The 26,946-nt window shown below is 42.8% G+C and overlaps 1 pseudogene; it reads right to left on the bottom strand.

The window, feature by feature from the left end:
• Positions 1 to 8,419, bottom strand: LOC112922214 (large ribosomal subunit protein eL27-like; annotated as a pseudogene).
• Positions 8,420 to 26,946: the final 18,527 nt, after the last annotated feature.

Below are 26,946 nucleotides of genomic sequence, written 5' to 3'. Positions count from 1 at the left end.
CTAGTTGCACACCCGCTCCCCTAAGAGGCTGGGCGGCCTGGGCCCTCCAGGCAGCCGCCACTCCCCGGAGCTCTGCGCTGGCAGGGCCGCAGCAGCCCTCGCCTCTGCCTTTCCAGAAGGCTCTCTCAGCGGGGACGGCCTTTCTGGGGCAGCCAGCCGGCCGGGCCATAGGCTGTGCCAGAGGGCAGCCCGTGCATGCCCACGCCCACGCCCACGCATGCACCCAGAGTCTGAGGGGCGAGGGTAAAGGGTGTCATTATTCTACAAGAAAGGCAATGTCGGTCCCGGGGGTGGTTTCCTGGCCTCTGGCCTCACTAAGCAGCGAGGGAGTTCGGGCGGTCCGGGGCAGTGAGGCTGGGGCCCAGAAGGCCGGCCGTTGTGACCTGGCGGGTGTATGTGGAAATGGAGACCCTGCCCCTTTGTGCAGTTTTGCAAATGATGGTCTGTTTTCCTGGACACATTTTGCCCGAGTCACTGTCCAGGGACGGGACCCTGTCACCTGGGTGGGTCCACTCTCATGTGGCCCTACATCAGCATTTCTCAATCAGGCATGTGAAAGCACCGAGATGTGTCAAGTCATGGGGAGATGCAGCAGTTTCTTACTTAACAAGTAAAATTGCAGTGGCAGAGGTTGTCCAGGCTCCCTTCAAAAATACATTGAGAAAAGATACTTTCGAAAGGAGTTGAGGTCACCTCTGACCTCACTCCCTATAGGTCGGTCACATTCCAATCAACAGAGGGTTTGTGGGATTTTGTTTTTAAGACTTATTGATCTATTTTAGAAAGTGTGTGTGCGCGTGTGTGTGTGTGTGTGTGTGAGAGAGAGAGAGAGAGAGAGAGAGAGAGAGAGAGAATGGGGGGAGCAGCGTTGGAGGAAGAGAATCTCAAGCAAACCGAGCCCAATGGGGTCCTCAATGCCATGACCCATGAAATCATGACCTGAGCTGAAAACCAAGAGCCAGATGCCTCACGGACTGAGCCACCCCAGCTCCTTCCAGCTCACTCCAGCTCTCCCCTGTCCCCAGGATCTTGAGCCCACCCGGACTCCAGTGCCACTGACCCAACAACCACCTTTCCACTAACCCTCATCTCTTGCTTTGTTCCCCACCTACACTCTCCAATCTGTTACTGTGACCTCTCCCCCACTGGCCATGCCTGAGACTCTTGCCCCAATCCCCTTAACGCTACTCACTTGGCCAAACCACAGGAACACTGGAGCAGTTGGAGGAGAACTCCCAGCAGGGTCCTCCCACGCTCTCCCAGCCACCCTTGCAGCCCTGTCTGTGCATATGCAGTAGAGCACAGCCCCCTGGGCCCCTGCAGCATCCCTCCAGCAATCCCACCCTCTCCCACCTCTCCTGAATCATCACTTTCTTGCTTCCACTACTTTTTATTTTTCCCTCTTGTTATCCTTTCACCACCCTCATCACCACTGCCACGACCACATCTTTTTCCTGTTGCCACAAAATTCCTCTCTAGACTTGTCCATACTCACTGCCTCCAAACCCTCTTCCCATATTCGATTGAATATTTCTGTGATGCACTCACACCCACCACTCTTCCCAAACTGCTTCCACGGAGGTGTCCAGTGACCTCCATCTGGACTGCCAGGGTTCACTTCATGTCCTCACCCTGCTTTACATAGAAGCATTTGACCACTCTCTCTGTCTCCTTCTTGATAGACTTGGTGTCCCTTGGCTTCCAGGACACCAAGCTCTTGGAACTTATTTCCTCTTATCTCAATGCTTCCTCTCAGTTTCCTTTGCTGGCTCCCCAACTTTCTCCAGATCTTTAATGCAGAGTGCCCTCGGGGCTCAGCCCTCAACACCCCATGCAGCTATACTTCCATCTCACCCATACCTCTCTGCTGAGCTCCAGACCCGCGTTCCCAATGGCCTCCTCCACATTTCCACTTGAATGCCTAGGAGACATCTCAGCTTTAACCTTAGTGAGCGGATCGTTTTATTTTATGTTTTCCTGAAGGCAGATCATTGTGTAAATCATTCCCACTGAATCCAAGGTAATTCTTAAGAAGTTTTAATTTTCAAAAAGTATCTTTGGTAAAGTCTTAGTATCAGGCATCAAGTCACAGCTATATTTTGATCACTAAGGCCTGTTTTGTTTTTCTGCATAGTGTTTCCTCCTCATGAGTTGTGAGGAGAATTTGTGAGGCAGCCCAAGGAACTAGTAGACACGTTGTGGATTTGATCAAAGATCAACTGAGGAGAGAGACAGGTGTTAGTTTCCTGCAAGAAATGCCAAAGCTAGTCATGACATGCCCTCCAAGGAGAAGAGAGTACACCCAGCAGGACCGCCTGCAGTCAAGAGTGCCACGTGCAAATTTTACACATTCTCATGACTCTTTCATCCTTGCACCAACCTGGCACAGGCCTGAGAGCCAGCTGGCATCCTGGACAAGTGCTCTGAGGGGAGAAAGATAGAGCTCCATGGAGAGAGTCTTAAAGCTACAAGGTGTCCTAGGGACACCTGGCTGGCTCAGAGTGTAGAGAGTGCAACTCTTGATCTCAGGGTTGTGAGTTTGAGCCCCACCTTGGGTGTGGAGATTACTTAAAAATAAAATCTTTAAAAAAAAATTAAAAGGTGTCCTAGCCCAATCAGCTTGAGGTCCGAACCAACTTGCAGTCCAACATGGTCAGGTCTTTTGACTTATTGCCATGAAGGAGGCTGCACCCCAGGAGACCCATGGCTCATCTCACCAAACAAAGGATAAGAGTTAGTACAGGATTTAGGAGTGAAGCAATGTTTTAATAGGCTCCAAGCAAGCAGGGCTGTGTGAAAAGAGGTCTATCTCGTGTCTGAATTGCAAAGTGGACCTAGGGTCATCTTAGAAGGTTGACCCTTCAACAACATAGGGGTTTAGGGACGCTAACCCCCTGCATAGTTGAAAATTCACACCTAAGTTTTGATGCCCTAAAAACTTAACTGTAAATAGCCTACTGTTGCCTGGAAGCACTAGTGATAACATAAACAGTAAACTGACACATATTTTGTATATTATATGCACTATATGCTGTACTTTTATAATAAAGCAAGCTAGAGAAAAGAAAGTGTTATTAATAAAATCATAATGAAGGGCACCTGGGTGGGTCAGTGGTTGAGCATCTGCCTTTGGCTCAGACTGTTGTTATCTCAGGGTCCTGGGATCAAGTCCCACATCAGGCTCCCCACAGGGGGCCTGCTTCTCCCTCTGCCTCTGCCTCTCTCTGTGTGTGTGTCTCATGTATAAAGAAATAAAATCAGGCAGCCCGGGTGGCTCAGCAGTTTAGCCCCACCTTCGGCCCAGGTCATAGTCCTGAAGACCCGGGATTCAGTCCCACATCGGGCTCCCTGCATGGAGCCTGCTTCTCCCTCTGCCTGTGTCTCTGCCTCTCTCTGTGTGTGTGTCTCTCAGGAATAAATAAATGAAATTTAAAAATAATAATAATAACTTTAAAAAGAAAAGAAAATCATAAGGGAAGTGCAAAAAATGCCAGAAGAGCAGTCAAGGAGACTTCGATAGTGATAGGTATTTGAGATGCTGTGATGGCTCTGAGACCATGTAAGCCCTGTACAATTAATTACTGCAGAGAGAGGCTTCCAGGACTTTCTCCAAAGAACATACACAGACAGGTCTGGGAACAAAGATTGGTTCCTGAGTGATAGCCAGCCAGAAACTGAAGATCTCAATCCTATAACCACAAGAAGTGAATTCGACCAACAAAGTAAAAGGGCTTGGAAGCAGATTCATACCTAGAGCATTCAGTGATCCTATGATGGGTTCATAAATATTTACAAATAAAATATCCTTATGTCATATCCTTAACCTGACTACCCTACAGAATACATTTTTAAAAGTCTTTAGAGTTGACACACAATGTTTTAGGTGTACAATATAGTGCTTTATCATCTCTATACTATGCTATGTTCACCACAAGTGTGGCTACCTTCAGCTCCCATCTGACAACACACTACAATAGCATTGACTCTATTCCCTCTGTTATATTTTTTATTCCCATGACTTATTTATTCCATAACTGGAAGCTTATACCACACATAATATTGCATTAACTGAGGGGACCACTCTCTTTTCTCCAGGGTTCACAATTTTGCCTCTTCCCAGCTTGGGTAAAGAATCTGCTACAAATGAGGATATCATAATTTCAGAGTATTTAGTCCTAGGTACAGGGAGATACCTGCTACATCCACAAGGCCATTTGATACACCAACTTCCAGCTGCCAAGTTGAAGGTCTGGCTTGAATTCCACTGGAAAAGAATCACTTTACAGGTGGTGTAAAGGAAAAAGCAGAGCTTCCCACCTCCAGACATCAGTTCAGATCAGGCATCTATATCAAATCCTAGGTTCTATTATGCAAATTCAAGGATCTGATTTCAAATGCCAATGTTTTCCAAAGGTGCTCCCCCTTAATTTTAAGAGTAGCAAATGTTCAAATAAATGTTATATGTTGAAAAAAAAAAAGTAAAGAAAATCGTAAGAGAAATTACATTTACAGTACTATACTGTGTTTATCAAATTTTTAAAATCTGTATATAAGTAGACTATGAAGTTCAAACCCATGTTTCTCAAGGGTCAAACATACAGTTAAAATAGCTGCAAAATGTTGTGTCTAGCCCCCGTCATCTGAAACTCTGCATCTGAATTGTATATTGAAGCTGCTTCTGTGTCAAAGTGACTCAGAGATAAGAATGGGATATTCATTTTTACTGATATAATTTTAAACAGCAAGGTTTTTGATAATCGATGCTCTTTTAGAGAACAAGGTTTCTCAGTAAGTGAAAAATACAGTAGTCGCTCAAACAAAGGGGTTGTTAAAACACCACGGTTGCAGCATGTCCTTTGGAAAAATGTTCTGCCAGAAATTTACTTTCTCAGTTCAGGTTAATATTTACTTTCTCAAGGACAGGAGCAGGATGTGGGGGATGCAGGGGAGCACTTGTGGCAAGTGACACAAGGACTTGGTTAAACTTTTGCTTTCTTTGCAATTCACTCTGTAGCTCTCTTGCATTTTCCTTCTGTGCATCTCCCTTCCACTCCCAGTCTTTTTTTTTTTTTTTCACTCCCAGTCTTGAGAAGAAAACAGGGTATTAATATTCTCTGCCTCACCCTACAAGCCTTTCATCCCCAATAGCCCTGGGCCCCAAGCATGACGTAGGAAGTGAAAGTGTTAGCTCGGGGGCTGTATCTGTTTGAGGAAAGTAAAATATCTTCCTTTGAGACTTGGCAGGTGAAGTCATTTCAAAGCTGATGACAGTCTGTCCTATAAAAGCCACCTTCTCCTCTGACACTTCTGGGATGGTTGGAGCCTATAACCCTGTTCAAAACTCTCATACTCAAGTCTAGCAATTAACATTTTATGTACTTGCTTAATATGGCTGTTATTTCAAGCAAGTTGTAATCTTTTTGAGAGAAGGAATGTTGCCATAAATATGTGTGTGTTTAATATACATATAAACAATCTTTTGGTCTTTCTTAGGAGCCCTCAGTGGTACTGAGCACAGAACAATCAGCTAATACCTCCCGCCCAGGTTGGTGCTGGCACAACACCGGGACAAGACCCCTTGTCCTTTCCCATTTGAACAGAAAATTCAGTAACAGGTGAGAGGTTAGGAAGAGTGTAGAGCCAAAACCATACATTGGCAAGAGGCTGCCCTCCTGGCCTATGAATTTTTAACTCTTCAAAAATTAAAATAGGGAAGGGCAGTTAATTTAAAAATTAAAGCAGGCTGAGGGGATCCTCTATCTGAGCACCAGTGACCATCTTGGAGGGGTACAGGATGAGATACCCCAAATATGCCACTTTGGCATAAAAATTATTTCTAGTTAAAAGTAATAAAAATCGGGCAGCCTGGGTGGCTCAGCGGTTTAGTGCAACCTTCAGCCCAGAGTGTGATCCTGGATACCTGGGATGGAGTCCCACGTCGGGCTCCCTGCATGGAGCCTGCTTCTCCCTCTGCCTGTGTCTCTGCCTCTCTCTGTGTATCTCTCATGAATAAATAAAATCTTTGAAAAAAAAAAAGTAATAAAAATCCAGCATATGCAGGAAAGTCTCTCTGCCCCCAACCCATCACTGCTTAAATTTACATTGAAAGGGAGAGCCATGGGATACCTGGGGGCTCAGCGGTTGAGCCAGGGCCTGATCCTGGAGTCCAGAATCGAGTCCCACGTCCGGCTCCCTGCATGGAGCCTGCTTCTCCCTCTGCCTGTGTCTCTGCCTCTCTCTCTGTGTCTCTCATGAATAGACAAATAAAATTAAAAAGAGAGAGAGAGAGAGAAGGGAGAGCTTGTACCAGGAAGAGAAGTACTAACAGAGACCCCCTTTATCAAAAGAACTCAGCTGCTTGATAGAACAATCCTGTTTTTGCAAACATCTCCTTTCACCTTTTCACTACTTTTCACGCCTTTGTGACCTCAGGCCTTAAGTTTAAGCTCATACGAGCTTCCATTGCTTCATCATCTTCAGAGCTTCATGTCTGTCTGGATTCCCATCTGTATACACTTTAAATTTGATTTTCTCCTGTTAATCTGTCTCATGCCAATTAGGTTCAAAGTCCAGCTGGAAAGACCACAGAGCAGAGGGAGGTCTTCCTCCCCGACAACCCCCACCTTGTCAGTCATGAGGAGGACGGATGCTATGGGCTGATTCTATTGGACGTGAAGATTAGGATCCTGACTGATCCTCTTTTGCCTCCTTCTTCGTTTCTTCTTCCTCCTTCTTTGCCTTCTCTTCTTCCTCCTCTGCTCGTTCCTTTCTGCTTCACCTACTTCCTTTTCTTTCTCTCTCTTCTATTTTTCTCCCACATCTTTGTGGAAATCAAAGTGTTTCCCAGACTCACTGCCCAGCTGCAGCGTCGCTTCATAACACCCCCACGCCGTTTCCAGGGCCAATGGTCTGTCCTCTCTGCCCATTCAGGTATGCTCCAAGGGGGCCTCTGAAAGCATAGCATGACCTGCACCCAGTTGCTGGAGTGTCAAGACATTGGTTAATAAAAAGTAGTTGGGATCCCTGGGTGGCGCAGCGGTTTGGCGCCTGCCTTTGGCCCAGGGCGCGATCCTGGAGACCCGGGATCGAATCCCACGTCGGGCTCCCGGTGCATGGAGCCTGCTTCTCCCTCTGCCTGTGTCTCTGCCTCTCTCTCTCTCTCTCTGTGACTATCATAAATAAATAAAAAAAAATTAAAATAAAAAAATAAAAAAAAATAATAAAAAGTAGTTGTGGTATCACAATTTACAGTGTTTAATTACAAATCTACAGCAGGAGGCAGACTTATCAACAACATAAGCCTCTTTTCTTTATTATCCGGTTTGTTTGATTGTTTGAGATTTTAAAAACAAGAGAGGGTTACAGATTACACAGCTGTAAATTCCCCGGATGTAGGTAACATACGTGACCTTCATCTCTTGGAGAGAAAAGTGAAGATCCAAGGTACATACTGCCCTAGGAACATTGCCCCCAACACCTATTTTAAAAGCAAATCATCTACCAGCATTACAATTATTTAAGTTTCAACTCATGGTTATTCTCTGTCTGGGTCCAGAACCAATGTACTCTGAACTGGGACACCTTTGGGAAGGATGGGGGGGGGGTGGGTGGGCATGCCAGCCATGTGCCTCCTGCAGTGGTGATTTCCCACAATTTCCCAAGCTCAGCAAGATTCCTACAGGATCAGCCTCACTCTTGGCAGCGAACACAGTAGCCCTGGAATCACTTCCCCCTGGCCTAGAGAAGCCTCTGCAATCTCTGACCCACGAACCCTACTCCTATCTTTCCAGCTCACTCCCTCCAGTAAATAAATCTCCTTAGATCCCACCAGGATATACATTCAGATTGGGTCTACTGCCTCTTCCCTGGCTCCGTACCACGATGTATTCACTTTGATCTTTTTCCAGCTTAAATTGCATGAACAATTTTTTTTTTTTTTTAATGACTGCAACAAAACAGTTATACATATATAACACTGCAGCTTCTGGAAGAAGTTTGTTCTTGCCAGTCTTGTGCCTCTCCTTGAACTTGATCTTGGCCTTTCTTCAGGCCTTGTGTTTAGGGGCAGGGTCTCAGAAGACATCCTGTTTGAGGTCAGTTTTGTCCAAGGGGCTATTCACAGAGTACTTCATGGGCATGAGGTGATTGTAGTTGTGAACTTTCACCAAAGATTTTATCTTTGACCTCTTGGCGATTTCCTTCTTGCCCATGGCAGCTGTCACTTTGTGTGGGGCATAGCGGTCAATTCCAGACACCAGAGAGTGGCTGTAGGGACAGTCTGGGGTGCCCTCACCAATGTTCTTCACAATGACCAGTTTGCATCCAGAGTGGCATCCAGCCAGGACCAGCACCGCCTTCCTGGCTTTCATGAACTCGCCCACCTTAAGCACCAGCCACTTGAGCCTACAGCAGAAAGGAAGAAACCGCACTTCCACTTAGACAATTCTTTTTAATCATTCCTTCCTTTATCCTCAACTCATTTGTCTGTCTTCAGGAAAAGTGCCCTCACTCAGCCAAACCACAGCTCTAGTTGAATCCAACTCTTGTGTCTGCTCCACATGCTGAACATGGCTGAAGAACAGCTAAGAGCTAAGCTGATGTATTTAAATTGACAAACTTCTGGGGCCCCTGGGTGGCCCAGTTGGTTAAGTATCTGCCTTTGGCTCAGGTCATGATGCCAGGGTCCTGGATCGAGCCCTGCATCAGTTTCTCTGCTCAACAGGGAGTCTGCTTCTCCCTTTCCCTAGGCCACTCTCCCTGCTTGTGCTCTCTTGCGCTCTCTCTCTCTCAAATAAATAAGTAAATAAAGTCTTTTAAAAAAAAAATTGACAAACTTCTGTTGGGCCTTGACTGCTACCCAGCTAGCACATTATCCTGCCCTAGCCCATTCTCTCCCACACTCCTAGGCGAGTACTTTACACTTTGTCCTCTTTTTTCAAACTACCAATGTCTCCCCTAGCTCACTTTAAAGGAGTGATCTTGCTTCCTGCTTTACTTAGTGAATTGAAGCATTTTCAAAGAATTTCCACCACTCCCAGGACCTCATAGTCTCAGTATCTTTGAGCACATATGCCGCCCTGTCTTCTGTCACCAGAGGTGATCTCTCCACATGTCTGTCAGCCAATCCTTCCCAGGTCCTCCTATGACACTTCATTCTCTCCAACTTGAGCCAGCCTGTCAGCACACAAACACAGTTGTTTCTCTCACCTTAAACCAAAACAAAACAAACAAACAAACAACAACAACAACAACAACAACAACAAAAGACAAAAGACAAGCAAGAAAGAAAACTCTTGACTCTTCCCCACTGGGAACCACCCTACTTCTTTGTCCTCCCATATCGAGCACTCCTCCAAAGAGTGCATACTGTCTCTGGTTTCTCTCTCCCCATTTTTTCTTAAACCTATTCCAACCAGGCTTTGCCTCACAGCTCCCCTGTAAGTGCTCCTGGCAAAGCCACCAATCACCATTGATAAATCGAATAGTCCTTTATCTTACTTGACCTATCAGCATTTGGCACAGTGGATCACTCCCTCCTTAATATACTTTGTTTCCTGGGATCCAGGATGCCACACTTCACCTGGTTTTCCTTCTTCTTCTCTGGTTTTTCCATTGGTGACTCTGTCCTTCCTTCCAGCTCCCAGTGTTGCCATACTCCTGTACTCAGTCCTTGGACTTCTCCATCTGTATTTTCACCCACTCCCTTAGTGAGCTGATGCACTGACCATATCTTGACAAATTCCAAGTTCATATTGTATCTGTGACTCACACCTCTCTCCCCAGCTTAACCTCAACTACTTCAGCTGCCTCCTCGACTTCTCAAATTTCACATTTCAAAAACCCAACTCTTGATATTCCCCCTTAGAACTGAAAAAAAAAAGTACCTAGTAACCAGTGACATGCTTATAGAAAAGTCTCCAGAAATATATGTATATAAATTATAAATAAATATACACATAGGGGTGCTCAAATGTCAACCCGATTAGTGTCTATAACCAAAGGAATTTGGAGGCCACTATCTTACGTCTAATCTTCACTCATAGTTTTCATGGAGAAAGAAACATTATTCCAAGCACTTTCTTTACTCATCACAGCAACTCAGTGCATTCATTGTGTGATGTCCTTCCCATCCAAGTATGTGGCAAAGTAGGAATTTGAACCTAGATCTGCCTGTGAAAAGGGTTCATGTTTTTTCCTAATAAGAAACCATCCAGTCCTTCACCAAAGTTCTGACTGTCAGGATTTTCTAGAAGAACAATTACTGAAGTATTAATCCTACCAAAATTCTCTAAGGACTCTTTCCTCTCAGATTATACTCATATTTTGTGGATATCAGTACAATGGAGGTGGTGACAGTATTTCCACACATGTGGTTTGCACTGCTAAACACTCTCAATCTTCTCACCTTCTTCCACATGATGCGATGGCTTGGGCTCTGTCATTCTCCCGTCAGTCTGGACCTTAGTCTCTGACATACATACACACGTCTTCATAGACCATCTTAGGAGAAAGTTTCATCAAACAAGAGCTTCAGACATCAGACACTTCCAATTGTTGTTGCATTGGGCTCGGTGCTGCTCCATAATGCTGGGTGTTCAGCTGAATATTTGGAAAATGAATCCCATGGACTTGAGTTCATGACTTACAGAAGAGACAAGCAGATCAATGATTAATTAGCTATGCAACAAGCCCTCACTGTCTGAATCCAGCTGGGCCCTGAGCTCAGAAAACAGAATCTATGGCTCAGAAGGTAACTATACTGTGTGACCTCTGGCTTATTAATCATAAAATCATCTCCCTGAGGGTGGATTCATGACTTCTCCTAGGCGCTGGCCCAAGGCCTAGCGTAGAGGAATACAAGTGTTTGTTGGAAAAAAAAAAAAATGCAGATATGTACATATCAAGTCCTTAGAGAAACAATGAGAAAGATACTTAATCTCCCTTGGTGCAGGGACCCCTGGGTGGCTCAGCAGTTGGGCATCTGCCTTCAGCTCAGATCATGATCCTGGAGACCCGGGATCGAGTCCCACATCAGGCTCCCTGCAGGGAGTCTGTTTTCCCCTCTGCCCATGTCTCTGCCTCTCTCTGTGTGTCTCTCATGAATAAATAAATAAAATCTTTAAAAAAAATTTCCCTTGGGACAATAGGTCAAGAAAGGATTCACAAACGACTTGGGCTCTAAGCTGAGAAGTTGGCAAGGGGAGGAAGGGCATTCTGGGCAGAGGAAAACCTCTGTTGCAAAGACATGGAAAGAAGGTTTAAAAGAGCTCATGACAGGGCAGCCCCGGTGGCACAGCGGTTTAGCGCCGCCTGCAGCCCAGGGCGTGATCCTGGAGACCCTGGATGGAGTCCCACGTCAGGCTCTCTGTATGATGCCTGCTTCTCCCTCTGCCTGTGTCTCTGCCTCTCTCTCTCTCTCTCTGTCTCTATGAATAAATAAGTAAAAAATAAAAAAAAATAAAAGAGCTCATGACAGAGTTGCCTGCGTGGCTCAGACAGTTAAGCACCCAACTCTTGATTTCAGCTCAGGTTGTGATCTCAGGGTTGTGGGATTGAGTCCTGCGTTGAGCTCCACACTTAGCACAGAGTTTGCTTGTTCCTCTTCCTCTACTCCTCCCTCTGTACATGCTCTTTCTCTCTCAAATAAACAAATAAAATCTTAAAAAAAAAAAAAGAAAGAAAGAAAAGAAAAGAAAGAAAAGAAAAAGCCCTCATGAGTCCAGGGAACCACATGGTGCTCATCATGGCTGTCACAGAAGTGGGGGGAGGGTCCCTGAGAGAGGTGTGTGACCGGGCAGGAAAAGGTAGCACTAATGCCTCCTTCGGCCTGAAGATACTTCAGGCCTGACAAGGAAATTTATTTCCATCTCATGCCTTTGAGTGGACTTCTTCCCCAGCCCCCTAAGTTTTCCCCTTTCCTATTCTTTCCAAGCACTTTGCCTTGAGCATCGTTGCGAGGACAGGCTGGCACTATTCACAGTTACTCCTAGGTTTACCTTGGCTCACATTCTCTTGCCTCACCTCTCAGAAGGGAGAGTTGTCCTTTTGAAATTCATGTGGTTATCATAGAGCCTGGCAGCTCCAGAACAGGTCTCTCAAACCCTGACAACATATAAGATATTCCAGGGCTGCTGATCAGGCATCCCCAGAGGCAAAGGAGAGTTTGGAGAAAAGTTCTCTGAAGGCTATAGATTCCCTCCTCAATTCCCCAAGAGTGGGGTGGCAAACATATTTGTTCGGACAATATTTATTGAGCATTGTTTCCAGGCTCACTTGCTGCCTCTCCTTCACGCTTTGATGGATCTCTTTTCCCGGTACCTCAACACCTAGTACACTTGAGCTACATGTCAGGCCAATTCTAACCGCTTTATAAGAATAACTCAGTACATTTTCACAACAAACCCCTGAGGTAGGCGGTCTAATTATTCTTCTTTCGTAGATGAGAAAACTGAGGTAAAAGATGTCGAGTTACTTGTCAAGATCACCTAGCAAGTCAGTGGCCAAGTCAGGAATAGGATCCAGACGTTCACTGCCGAGCCTGTGCTTGTAACCCAGCGTACTGCTGCCTCTCCTCACACATTAGACCTGGAACACAGATAAACTTACTTTTCTCCCTGCTCCAGAGGATACATTTTTTGTTTTGTTTCTTAGCGTTTTTCTTACTTGCTTTCATAAGTATGTGTTAACACATCTCTTCTAACACTTTCTTTATGTCAGCTTACCACAGTCTGAGTGAATTCATTTCTAAAATCTAGCTCTACGGATTATTTGCTCCTCAGAGCTGAGCTGGGAAGAATTGGGTCTAACCAACGGAGGTGTAGCTTCTCCCTGAGGTAACTCAGGCCTTCCTCAGAGCACAACCCAGCCTGCAGCTCACACATCAGAATGCACAAAACCTTCAGAATTCACAAAACATATAAAAAACATTATATGTTCTCATTCATTTGGGGAATATAAATAATAGTGAAAGGGAATATAGGGGAAGGGAGAAGAGGTGTGTGGGAAATATCAGAAAGGGAGACAGAACATAAAGACTCCTAACTCTGGGAAACGAACTATGGGTGGTGGAAGGGGAGGAGGGCGGGGGGTGGGGGTGAATGGGTGACGGGCACTGAGGGGGACACTTGACGGGATGAGCACTGGGTGTTATTCTGTATGTTGGCAAATTGAACTCCAACAAAAAATAAATTTATTATTAAAAAAAATAATTCACAAAACCCTGGATTTGTATGTGAAACACATCAAAGAGTAGAACTTTAAGTAGTAGCATAAGCAGAACATAGGAACACAGTTCCAGATTCAAACTCGAGCCAACTTCCTCACTCAGTTTATCCAGTGACATTGGATAAACTGTAAAACTTCCCTCAGCCTGTCTCTTTATCGCTGAAAGAGTGACGATAGCTTTCCTAGCCCAAAGACCCTGGGAAGCATCAATTTAACTGATCACATGTGAAGAGCTTCGCATAGTATCTGACACAATGAGTACTCAAAAAAAAGTTCGCTTTAAAAAAATTATTCTCCCCTCAACAAACTAGGGATAGAAGGAAATCACTTCAGCATAATGAAGGCCATATGTGACAAGCCCACAGTGAACATCATACTCGGAGGTGAAATGCTGAAAGCTTTTCCTCTAAGATCAGGAACAAGACAAGGATGCCCAATCGCACCGTTTCTATTCAACATGGTGTTGGAAGCTCTAGCCAGAGCAATTAGCCAAAAAAAATAAAAGGCATCCAAATTAGAAAAGAAAAAGTAAGATTATCTCTGTTCGCAGATGACCTGATTTTATATGGAGAAAACCCTAAAGGCTCTCCACACACACACAAAAAAAAACCGTTAACACTAATGTGCAAATTCAGAAAAGTCGTAGGATACAGCTCAACACAAAAAATATCAGTTGTGTTTCTATACACTAACAATAAATAACCCAAGAAGGAAATTAGGAAAGCAACCCCATTTATAGTAGTATCAGAAAGAACAAAATACTTAGGGGGTACCTGGGTAGCTCAGTCAGTTAAGTGGCTGACTCTTGATTTTAGCTAAGGTCATGATCTCAGGGTCCTGGGTTTGAGGCCCACGTTTAGTACCATGCTCAGGGGGAGTCTGCTTGTCTCTCTTCCTGTCCCTCCCCCTGCTCATGCTCTCCCTCTCTAAAATAAACAAATATTTATTTATTTAACTGGCACAGTCAGTTAGGCATCTGACTCTTGGTCTTGGCTCAGCTTGTGATCTCAAGGTCAGGAGATGAAGCCTGGCATCAGGCTCCTGAGCAGAGTCTGCTTGAGTCTCTCTCTCCTTCTCCCTCTGTTCCCCCACTGAATACATACATACATACATACATACATACATAAATTTGAAATAAAATCTTTTTTTAAAAAAAAAAGAATAAAATACTTAGAAACAAACTTAAGCAGAGAGTCAAAACACTTATACACTAAAATGGTACTGACAGAAACTAAAGAGAACATAACTAAAAGGAAAGACATCCAGTGTTCATGGATTGGAAGATGTTATTACTACCTAAAGAGATCTGTAGTATCAGTGCAATCTCCATCAAAATCCCAATGATTTTTTTTTACAGAATTAAAAAAAATATATCCATCCCAAATTCAGTTGGAATTTTGAGGGACCCTGAATAGGCAAAACAATCTTTTTTTTAAAGATTTTATTTATTGGGGATCCCTGGGTGGCTCAGCGGTTTAGGGCCTGCCTTTGGCCCAGGGCATGAAACTGGAGACCCGGGATTGAGTCCCACGTTGGGCTCTCCGCAGGGAGCCTGCTTCTCCCTCTGCCTGTGTCTCTGCCTCTCTCTGTGTGTGTCTCTTGTGAATAAATAAATAAAATTGAGAGACACAGAGAGAGAGAGAGGCAGAGACACAGGCAGTCCCTGCAGGGAGCCCAGTGCAGGACTCGATCCCAGACCCGATCCACAACCTGAGCCAAAGGCAGATGCTCAACCACTCAGCCACCCAGGAGCCCCTAGCCAAAACAATTTTAATAAAAACTGAAGTTGGAGATCTCATACTTCCTGATTTCAAAACTTGCTAAAAGTTAAGGTAACCTGAATAGTGTGGTATTGGTATAAAGATAGACATATAGACCAATGGAATGGAATAGAAAGTCCAGAAATAAAACATTGCATATATGGTCAGATGATTTTTTTAAGATTTTGTTTATTTATTGAGAGAAAGAGAGAGAGCGTGTTCACACAAGCAGGGGGAGGGGCAGAGGCAGAGGAAGACAGAGGGAGAGAAGCAGACTCCCTGCTGAGCACAGAGACTGAGGGAGGGGGTGATGGGTGGTGTCTCCATCCCAGGACCCTGAGATCACGACCTGAGCTGAAATCAAGAGCTGATGCTTAACTGACTGAGCCCCATGGTCAAATGACTTTTGATGAAGGCACTAAAACCAGTTAAAGGGGAAAGGGTAGTCTTTTCAACAAATGATGCTGGGAAATCTAAATATCTACATACAAAAGAATGAAGGTAGATCTTTACCTTATACCATATACAAAAATTAACTCAAAATGAATAAAAGATTTAGAGATATAGCTATAAAACTCTTAGCTTTTAAGAAAAAACAGGGGGAAATCTTCCTGACATTAGATTTGGCAATGATTTCTTGGGTATGACACCAAAAGCACAGGCAACAAAAGAATAGATATATTGGATTATATCAAATTAAAAACTTTTTTGCACTCCTGACTTTTTGGTTATATATTTTGCTGCTGAAACAAAGGTTTTACGAGTTTAGTGTTTCCTCTGACAGTGGAGTCATGTTGGTAGCTGCCATGTTCATGGCAAACACATGTCTCCACCTGCAAAAGAAGAGTAAATCGTGCAACCAACGGTCCACAGATGGCATGAACTCCTTCCTCAACATTTCTCTCTCAGATTTTCAGGGAAGCTTTTAATTTGTTTACTTAATAATAAACCAACCTTATGACTGGCACTATAATAAAAGGCAAACACCTTAAATCACTCCTGTAATGTATCAGCCAAATAGCATTTGATCAAAAGCATAGATGGAAGTTGATGATCCAAGGCCTTCATGTGGAGAAATTATTTATTTTTCCAGACATTATCCAATAGTCTAGACAAAATTCAATTTCTCTAAAAAGTAGTCAAGTTATATGATGTAGTTAAAACAGTGAGGATTAAAAAAATAATAATAAAAATAAAAATAATAAAATAAAAAAAAAAATAAAAAACAGTGAGGATTAATATTATTGTTTTTAATGGCTGAGGACAGTTTTCCATGTTCCAAATACAGATTTCCATGTTCTCCCATTTCATTCTTATCCTTCCAGCCTCCCCCAGCTCATCTAAACAAACAAACAGATTTTTTTTTTTTTAAACAAACAGATTTTAAAAAAGGTTATGACTTTTTGCTTTTATTATCTAGGTTAGGCAAATTGTTCCCCAATTTTCCACTGTTAAAGAACAAAATTCAACCGAGTAAGTTTGAAGATCTAATTGGTTTTATTAAATTATTCTTGAATGAGGCAACATCCCATCTAGCAAACACAGGGGAGTTCCAAGGAACTGCCCAAAATGGAAGGTTTTTAAAAGCAGAGAAGGGGGGATCCCTGGGTGGCGCAGCGGTTTGGCGCCTGCCTTTGGCCCGGGGCGTGATCCTGGAGACCCGGGATCGAATCCCACGTCGGGCTCCCGGTGCATGGAGCCTGCTTCTCCCTCTACCTATGTCTCTGCTTCTCTCTCTCTCACTGTGTGCCTATCATAAATAAATAAAATTTAAAAAAAAAATTAAAAAAAATAAATAAAAGCAGAGAAGGGATGTAAAAAAGGGAATGTATTACCAAGGAATGCATAGCTTTAGGCATGTCACCCTCCTAAGGGGAGTCAAAGGGTCTGCTAGGCAATTACCTCCTAGTACCTATCAGAAAATTCAGTTCTGGCTGGTTAAGGGTTACATTAGGGGTTGGAGTGGGGATGGTTGAAACTGCAGTTAGATTAGGTATTAAGTCTTGGTTTCATGACATAGGGCCCCAACATAAGTGACACCATTTGGAGCCTGTGGTTTTATTTTTAACACCATCAAGTTTTAATTTTGTCAAAGAGACATAATCACTATCCTCTTCAAAGTCCATCCCAATCCTCTTCAAAGTCCATCCCAAGTAGTCATTTTTCTATCATGAATTTTTCAATTACCCAGTCATCTCAATCAGCACAGACTTCTTTGATTCATTCTTACTTGCATTTAATGCAAAGTCATGCTATTCAGTTTCTGGATACTGATATGAGCCGGGACCGGGCTCTACTAAAGGTTATGGTTGGTGGAACTGGTTGGCCCTAAAAGACCTCTAAGCTCCACTGGGAAGGCAGATAGAAGCAGGCCCAAGCTAACCCAGAACAGCCTGTACCTTTGAGCAGGTGAGTCAACAGATTGTACATAAGTAGTACTTTAGTACAATCACTTCCCCAGGGGAGATGTTATGTTCAATCACATTGAAGCTTTGGAATATTTCTCAAATCCGTTCCTTTTTTGTTTCTTAACTACACTGATCTGACATTTTGTGAAAACAATAATTCTGAATGTTAACCTGATAGATATTTGATATTAAAAGAGTCTCTTTAATTTAAATGATGCCTTGTGATATCTCTGCCCAGAGCAATGTGACTCCCATGACTAATACTGTCAAAATAATCTATTTCAATACATTTGTCAGTACATCATATTTGGAAAAAGGTGTCAGTGTTATGTGTTATGTAAGTTGAGCTAGATCTTTCCTTGGCTGGATTTCATGCATTTTGTCAGTTAATATTTGTGTTTGGGGCCCCTGGGGGGCTCAGTTGGTTAAGCGGCCAGCTCTTGTCAAGATCTCAGGGTCCTAAGATTAAGGCCTGCGTTGGGGCTCTGCGATCAGGGGTGGGACAGTGGGGAGTGGGTGAGGGAGTCTGCCTGGGGATTCTTTCTCTCTCTCTCCTTCTCCCTCTGCCCCTCCCCCAGCTTTTACACACACACACACACACACACACAGACACATAAACACACACACACTCTCTCTTTCTGAATAAAAGAAATCTTTAAAATATATATTTGTGTTTGTAAATGCTACTGCAATTAGCAGCACTGGGACTTTAGATCTGTGTTTTGTATTAATTTGGGAGGGGAGGAGGTCAGGGAGCATATTTTCAAGGCTCCATAACAGGTAATTTGAAGATAGAAAAACTCCTTTAAGTTATGGCAAAGGCGCCTGACGTCTCTGTAGATCTGTTTCTTTTCTGTCCCACAGTACACAGTTCTGCGCTCTTTTATCTAATGGAGTCTTGATGCTTTGTCTACCAGCATATGTGGACATTTATATGACATAGCTATTAGGTATTTGTTTGTCATATTTGCTACAGCTTCTATGCCCAGAGAGGAGATATTATTGTGATCAAAATAGTTATGGTCTTTAATGTCAAATTAGACATCCCCCAAAACAAATATTTTTTTAAACAGCCTAAATATCCAATTCCTAGGAATTACATGAATTACAAATTAAAATTCAAATCATTAAAATATATAAAGATTATGTAGAGAGACAGTATATTAAGTGAAAAAAGGACATTGTTTTGACACTATACTTAAAATGTTAAAAGTATGTCTGCATAGTGAAACGTGGCAAAAAATCAAATGGTTTAATTTGTTAGGGTGACTGAACTCTTGTTAGTTGGATTATTATCTTTCTTTATTTTCATTTGAGTGAATGCTGTTCATGCAGTTTCTAAATTGTTTTTTAAAGAATCTAGCCATTGATTATTTGAAAACAAAGTTGTTACATTTTGAATCTTATTATCCCCTCTGTAACATGGGGATAATAATAATAATACACCCTCAGAGGGATGTTGAGACTTAAAATTATTTTTTTTTGAGACTTAAAATTAGACAATGTTTTTACCAACATTTTGGAAACTGCCCAATATTAGGCAAATGTAAAGTCACATAAAAAGCTAATGAAATAGATCAACTCACCAGGATGTCCACTTTAAAGATCTTACGATCTTATGTTCAATTATAATTCAATAAAGTTTTTTTAAAAAGATTTTATTTATTTATTCATGAGAGACACAAAGAAAGAGGCAGAGACACAGTCAGAGGGAGAAGCAGACTCCCTACAGGGAGCCTGATGTGGGACTTGATCCCAGAACTCTGGGATCACACTCCGAGCCAGAGGCAGGCACTCAACTGTTGAGCCACTCAGGAGTCCCTCAATAAAGCTTTAAAAAAAGAAAAAGAAAAAGAAAAAAGCTAGTGGGATACAAATATGAGAAGAAAAAACTAATGGGATACAAATATGAGAAAAAAAGCTAGTGGGAAACAAATATGAGAGAACGAAACTAACATTCATTGAATACCTTGGTATTCATGCCATGGTACTAGGATCTCTCTACATTCATGCACGTGTGTACACACACACACGCACACACACACAATCTCATTTAATCTTCAAACAGTTCCTGTCCCCTATAGGTCCTACCTTTTCTAGCAACCTGATCTCCCACCAGAGTTCCCTAGCAAGAACACTCTCTTTAAGGACAGTCCTGTCCATACACACCCTTGCACGAGGCTGCTCATACACTTTGACTCACATTGTCCAATTTGACAAGTACCTGCTGAGTAGCTACCAAGATAAATGATACAAATGTATAGAAGATTGAGTCCTTTATCTAAAGAGTTGCCAATATCTGGGTACCTGGGTGGCTTAGTTAGCGGAGCATGCAACACTGGATCTCAGAATCATAAGTTTGGGCCCCATGTTGGACAGTAGAGCCTACTTAAAGAAGAATAAAGCATTATCAATCTCATTTGAGAAAATAGAAAGATCTAGCTTACTCAAGGTAGAAAAGTTATGTACAACTTAGAACTTATAATTTATTATCCAAACCAAGTCATTTTTGAGAGTGTGAGAGGGATATTAATAATCATGCTGAGGCAATATAAGTAAAAACTGGCAAAATAGGACATATAGGCCCCATAAGGAGATTAGATCTGAGTAAACTTTTGTTTGTTGAACACCAAGAGAGACATGGATTTGCACACCTGGAACAGGTGAAATAGGACCAAATTAAATCAATCCGCATGATGGAGACTTTGACATTCCCATGGGAAATCCCCAGAGCAATGGGAAGAAGTCAAGAGGCTGGGTGTAGGTGGAAGAGCATCAGAGAGAGAAGGCCCCATGATAAAGGTAAAAGAGAAGTCAAGTTTGGGGGATCAAGCCAGTTACGGATATTTAATTGCTTTCTTTGAGGCGTGTGAACGCCCTTCAGTTTCTCCCTACAAAATCTTGAATGAAACCTAAGGAAGAGTAGATCCTTCACTACTCTTTTGTAAATGGATTCTTTGGGGGAAGATTGGGATTCTGAATCCTACTTTTGGATTTATGTGGGGCAGAAACTGTTTCTGGCTACCCGAGCAAGAGCACAAAAGACCACCATATCTGGGTTCATCAACAAAAACAAGTCCTCAAGTCTAACCTATTGCTAAACACTAGAGGCCTTATATGCATTTTCATTCATATTTAAACAAGCTTCAGTCCTCCTGTGTGGTCTAGACTGTGAGTCTCCTTGCCTCTGTGACCTCACTGCCTGGCTCCAAGGAGCTCATTTGTGTTACATGGATGCCAACTTAAAAAATTAAAGCTAAAAGAATATAAAAAAGGTTTAGGGGACATCAGGTGTCCTTGGGTCTAAACTAAAGAGACGTCAACTTTGTTACATAATCACATTAAAAGTTTTTCATGGCACTATTTTATATTCATTGGCCCCTGTGCCCTGGCTTTTCCACATAAAACCACCACTTTGTTACCACTTCCACCCACACCAAAATCCTGCAGCATATCTCAATGAACAACTCTTCATATCTGTGAAGCTCTGAGTGTCTGTCTCTGCTGTCTCATTCAATGAATATTTATTAAGCAACTATTATGTTCAAGGGACAATGTCTTTTGACGTCCCCCACAACCCCCCTGAGGCCCAATGCAAGAAGTAAACAAAGGCACTATTATAAATGTACACCCAGACACTGAATAATGACGAATGAGGGTGCTTTACTTCTGCAATTTGTGCTTTCAAAATGATTACATCCTGTACTTCCTGCATCCCAGCTTTCCCTGTGCTTTTTAAACTTTTCTAACTTGGGCTGTAAGCATGATATAAGCCATCTAGAATCAGCATTTGTAAGTCAGGTTATTAAAGTTTAGGAAAACTTTGTTGGTCATAGTATGTCCTCATTTCAGCTTCTATGGCTAATGAGAAGTGACTACAATACGTGAGAAGTAGAATGTGTCCTTAGACCAGCGGAACCGAAGAACTTGACTGCTGTAACAAATTGCTTCACTCTTCCTCATATAACTAAATTGCATAGAAATGGAAGTTCAGTTTCCAACTCAATAAAGAAGTGTACAGAGTTGGTTCTGTGCAGAGAAGAGGGTTGGTGTGAGGTGGAGGAGCCTGGGCTCGCACAGAGGTTGGAGCCCTCCTCAGAGGAGACTTAGGAAGGTGAAGTGTTAAGAGGAAGCCTCAAGAAAGAGGGACAGGCGAATACTATAGTGAGGTCAGTTGACGTCAGAGCTGACTAGCATCCGTTAGTTTTTTAATCTGGAAGTTACAGGAGCTGGCAAAGAGCTAACTTACACTAGGCTGAGGAGGCCACAGGGTAAAGAAGTGGAGAGTGGGGGCACCTGGGTGGCTTAGCTGTTTGAGTGTCTGCCTTCGGCTCAGATCATGATCCCAGAGTCCTGGGATCGAGCTCCATGCTGGACTCCTTGCTCAGAGGGTAGCCTGCCTCTTCCTCTCCTCCCAGCTCGTGCTCTCTTTATCTCTCTCACTCAAATAAATTAAAAAATCTTTAAAGATAAATAAAATAAAATGGAGTCATTGAAGTATTTGTTTCAAAAAAGAAGTGGAGAGTGGAATATAAACTACTCTTTTTGAAGAATTTGAATTCAAAGGGAAGAGCAAGACAGGGCAATATCTAGAAAGAGATGCTAAAGTGCAGAAGAAGTCTTTTCAAGATGGAAGATGGAAGAGCGTCTCTAGGCCTAAAGGAAGAGCCTATGGACAGGAGAGGTTGAGGACACAGGCTAGGGAAGGAGTAACTGCGGGAGTAAGATGCAGGAGGGATTGGAGACAGAACAGGAGAAGGAATTAGCCTTACAACAAGAGGAGGGACGCTTATTCCCATAAAACTACAGGGAAGGAAATTATGTTGGTCAGTGAGTGGGAAACACAGGAAATGGAGAGGTTCTTCATTTCTAACTTTCCTCATTCCTCAATTTTCAGTATAACTAGTAGACTGTGGGGTTGGAGCCTTGAGAATAATGGTGAATGTTTAAATGAACTCCTAGGAAATGGGAGACAAGTGGTTAGGGACTTAGACGATGCTGCGGTAAGCTAACTCAGTGTACGACTGGAACCTCAATATTACAGTAGCAAGATTGACTATTACAATGGACCATGTGTCTGTCCTCTCCCGGGAAGAAAGTGAAGGCAAGGACAGGTTGATTGATTGAAGGAAGTGAAGGAAAGCGTCAAGGGACCTGCAGAGTACATGAGGCCACAGCAAGGGATTTGGGAAGAGAAAATGGAGACACCTGGAAATATCTTGTAAAAGAAACAAACTGAGGCTTCAGAGAAGAAATGCCTCTGAACGTTAAAAGTCTGAATTGATGACCTGGCTGCCTGAAATAGAAATAGTCACTAAAGTTAGAGAGATCGAGAAAGTGTGGGGACACCTGAGTGGCTCAGTCAGTTAAGCAAGTGACTCTTGATTTTGGCTCAGGTCATGATTTCAGGGTTGTGAGATCAAGCCCCGAGCCAACCTCTGCACTGAGTGCGGAGCCCGCTTGGGATTCTCTCTCTCTCTCTCTCTCCTCTTGCCCCTCTCTCAGTCCCTCCCTCTCTAAAGAAAAAAAAAAGTGTGAAACTAGGATATTATATCATCATCATGGATACAGAAGACACCGAGACTGATGATAAAACTGTGATGGAGAAGACCATAGTAAGCCAGATGAAAAAACATAATGGATGTGGTGGGCATTTGGTTTTTGACTACTCAGCTTCTAATTCTTCCTCTTTAAATATAGCACCTGGAGGGGTGCCTGGCTGGCTCAGGCAGTAGAATATGAGACTCTTGATCTTGGGGTTGTGAGTTTGAATCCCATGTTGGGTGTAGAGATTACTTAAAAAGAAAATCTTTTTAATCTTTATTTCTTTTAAGAGTTTATTTATAGGGATGCCTGGGTGGCTCAGTAGTTGAGCATCCGGCTTCAGCTCAGGGCATGGTTCCAGGCTCCTGGGATCGAGTCTGGCATCGGGCTCCCTGCGAGAAGCCTGCTTCTCCCTCTGCCTATGTCTCTGCTTCTCTCTGTGTGTCTCTTGAGAGGCAGAGACATAGGCAGAGGCAGAAGCAAGCTCCCCTCTGGGAGCCCGACGCCAGACTCAATCACAGGGTCTGAGCCAAAGACAGATGCTCAACCACTGAGCCACTCAGGCATCCCTAAATTTTTTTAAAAAAATAAGTTAGCCATTATTTTATGAAGACTCTACCCAAAGACAAAGACTTAACACCTGCAATTGCAGATGACACCTTCCCACATCATTCTGTGAAGAATCACTTTGCATTTCGAACAAATGACAGTTTTGATTCCAAGTTTTCTTGTCCACATGTGATAAATGAAGCCAAAGCTGTTGATGTGTCAACTCATTAGCAGAAGAATTTCACAAATGGCTAATAATGTCACTTTATGTCAGTATTATCATGTGATTCAAATAGAAGATGAATTAATTACAATAATGCAGGGATCCCTGGGTGGCACAGCGGTTTGGCGCCTGCCTTTGGCCCAGGGCGCGACCCTGGAGACCCGGGATCAAATCCCACGTCGGGCTCCCGGTACATGGAGCCTGCTTCTCCCTCTGCCTGTGTCTCTGCCTCTCTCTCTCTCTCTCTGTGACTATCATAAATTTAAAAAAATAATAAAATAAAAATTAAAAAAATAAAAAAACAAAAAATTACAATAATGCTTTGACTTTTTATCAAACTAATAAAATGAAAGTAAATTTTTTGAAGTTAATTCAAAACTATGAAAGATGAAAACATGCAACATTGTAAATATAACTGTAAATTCAGCTTAAAAGTTCAACATTAAGATAAAGTTATTATTTTTGGTGGTAATAATTACAAGTACAAAAGTTGATAGAGTCCAATGTCATAATGAGAACAATGTTTTGACTAAATTAAAATTTTGTGGAGGAGAAATGCACTTGGCCTCGGTTGTGGCACACAAATCATTAATGATGGCTTCCAAACAAGCTGGAATCTTTTACCAACCAAAGTAAAAGTTCTGTCAACTTTCACAAATGTTTTAATTTATATACAGAGGAGCTGAACTACAAATGTGTTGTGGCAAAACTGATGCTAAAAGTAAATATTTTGGGGCAGCCCTGGTGGCTCAACGGTTTAGTGCCGCCTTCAGCCGAGGGCATGATCCTGGAGACCCGGGATCGGGTCCCACGTCGGGCTCCCTCTGCCTGTGTCTCTGCCTCTCTCTCTCTTTCATGAATAAATAAAATTTTTAAAAAAAGTAAATACTTTGTTCTAATTCCACTGCAGAGTATTTTACCCAAAGAATACAAAAACACGAATTCAAAAAGATATATGCACCCTATGTTTATTGCAGCATTATTTACAACGGCTAAATTATGGAAGGAGCCCAAATATCCAAGAGTAGATGATGGATAAAGAAGATGCTCTCTCTGCCTTCTGAGTACGGAGGTGGTTTCAGATTTCACCCAGGAAGCTCCTGGGAGGGTTTCAAACCAACACAAAATTATATAATTTTAAGTATTTCAGCATCAACTTTCATTCCCAAAAATGTCCCAGTTTCAACAATGATTATGCAGTCACCCTATATTTGGAATTATACACACTGCACGGGTTTTTTCTTTTTCCAATCAACATTGGAAATGTTGTCAAAAATCTTCAAACGTCCCATTGGGTTTTCTATTGAAGATGTGCACACCCGCCACTCTGCACTTGTCCTTGTCCTTCTTTCCTAAGAGTTTAAAATGAACAGCTTATCTGGAGAGTCAAAGACAAAGATTTAATATGTTTTGCCATGTTAAGGTTTATTCTTTTCAACTGATGTAATGGTGCTCTAAAATTGTTGATATCCACCCATTCCACAAATATTTACCGTGTTTGTACCTGGCTAGACCCAGGGCCAAGTACCCTGTGTACCTGGTACCCCTCCAGAATGTTATAATCCACTGTGAGAGAGAAGTCTGTGGAGAGAAAACAGTAAAAAAAAAGACAGCTCAGGAATAGTGACAGTGTTGATGAAGTGTCACCAGAATCCCTAGGAGGGAGAGGTCACTGGAGCAGGTCTTCCCAGAGGGTAGGGATAGCATGTATGAAGGTACAGGTTTTGGAATATTACTTAAAACCATAATCCAATTCCAAATCTTTATTTACCATAGATGTAAGGGGGGGTAACTAAACCGGTGGTGTTCTTCTGTTTTTTATTCACTGCCTCAACAAACCTCTATGTGACATGTACCAGCTAAATCCAGGGGAAACTGAAGTCTTCAGAATTTTACAGGCTGGGGAAGAGACAGCCACATCACACTGCACATTTGTCACAATGTGGTGAGCGCTGGGATGGCGGTTCCTCTGATGTTTTGTGCTCCAACCAGAGGAAAAGCCATGCCTCAGACTAAGGGGAAGAGAACAGAGTCAGGGAAGTGTTCTTAGAAGTGATACCTAAACTGAGATTTTATTTTGTTTTTATGTGATAAAACATACGTAACAAATTTTACCATTCTAATCATTTTTAAGTATACAGTTAAGTGGCAATAAGGATATCCACATGGTGCAACCTGAACTGAGACTCTTACAATGGTTCTTTTTTATTTTTTACAATGCTCTTTGTAGAAAATTTAGAAAGTATGACTTACAGGAATAAAACAAGGAAGGAAATGAGAAATAAAGGCAGACAGGCAAAGGATGAAGAAAGAATGATCTGTAATCCCACTGGACAGAACCCATGTTAACACTCAAATGTGTAACCTTTTAGACTTTTCCTTTTTTTTTTTTTTTTTAAGATTTTATTTATTCATGAGAGACCCAGAGAGAGGCAGAGACACAGGCAGAGGGAGAAGCAGGCTCCATGCAGGGAGTCTGACACGGGACTCGATCCTGGGACCCCAGGATCACCCCCCGGGCCGAAGGCGGGCACCAAACCACTGAGCCACCCAGGGATCCCTAGACTTTTCTTTATTTGTGTGAGTATATGTATGCACACGTGTAACCTTTTTTAATTAATTTATTTTTTTTTAGAGTGATAGTGAGGAGAGGGGCAGAGAAGACAGAAGAGAAAGAAAGAATCTCAAGCAGACTCCCCACTGAGGGTGGAGCCTAATGCAGGGCTCAACCCCAGGACCCTGAGATCATGACCTGAGCCAAAGGCAAGTAACCGACTCAGCTACCCAGGTGCCCCACAGGTGTTCCCTTTTTAAAAGTCAAATGTAGGGGCACCTGGGTGGCTCAAATGGTTATGTGTCTGCCTGACTCAGGTTCATGATCTTAGGGTCCTGGGGTTGAGTCCCACATCGGGTTCCCTGCTTGGTGGGGAGCCTGCTTCTCCCTCTGCCTGTGTCTCTGCCTCTCTCTCTCTCTCTCTCTCTCTGTCTCTCATGAATAAATAAAATCTTTTAAAAAAATAAATAAATTGCTGGATTTAAGAGTATTCATAACATTACAAATTCTAATGATGTATAATCAAACTAGCCCCCAACAGGCTTGAAGCAATTTACATTCTCACAAGCAGTGGGTCAAAGTGCCCTAAGCCAGGACTTGAGGCTTCCTTAAGGACGCACTGCCTCATTGGGAGACTGTTAGTTGCTGCTGGACCGGAGGTGAGAAGTCCTCGTCAAGGAAAAC

The sequence above is a fragment of the Vulpes vulpes genome, unplaced genomic scaffold (genome assembly GCF_048418805.1).
Source record: "Vulpes vulpes isolate BD-2025 unplaced genomic scaffold, VulVul3 u000000674, whole genome shotgun sequence".
Taxonomy (NCBI): Eukaryota; Metazoa; Chordata; class Mammalia; order Carnivora; family Canidae; genus Vulpes; species Vulpes vulpes.
The sequence above is the reverse complement of the archived record's forward strand: the minus strand, read 5'-3'. Positions and strand labels throughout refer to the sequence as shown.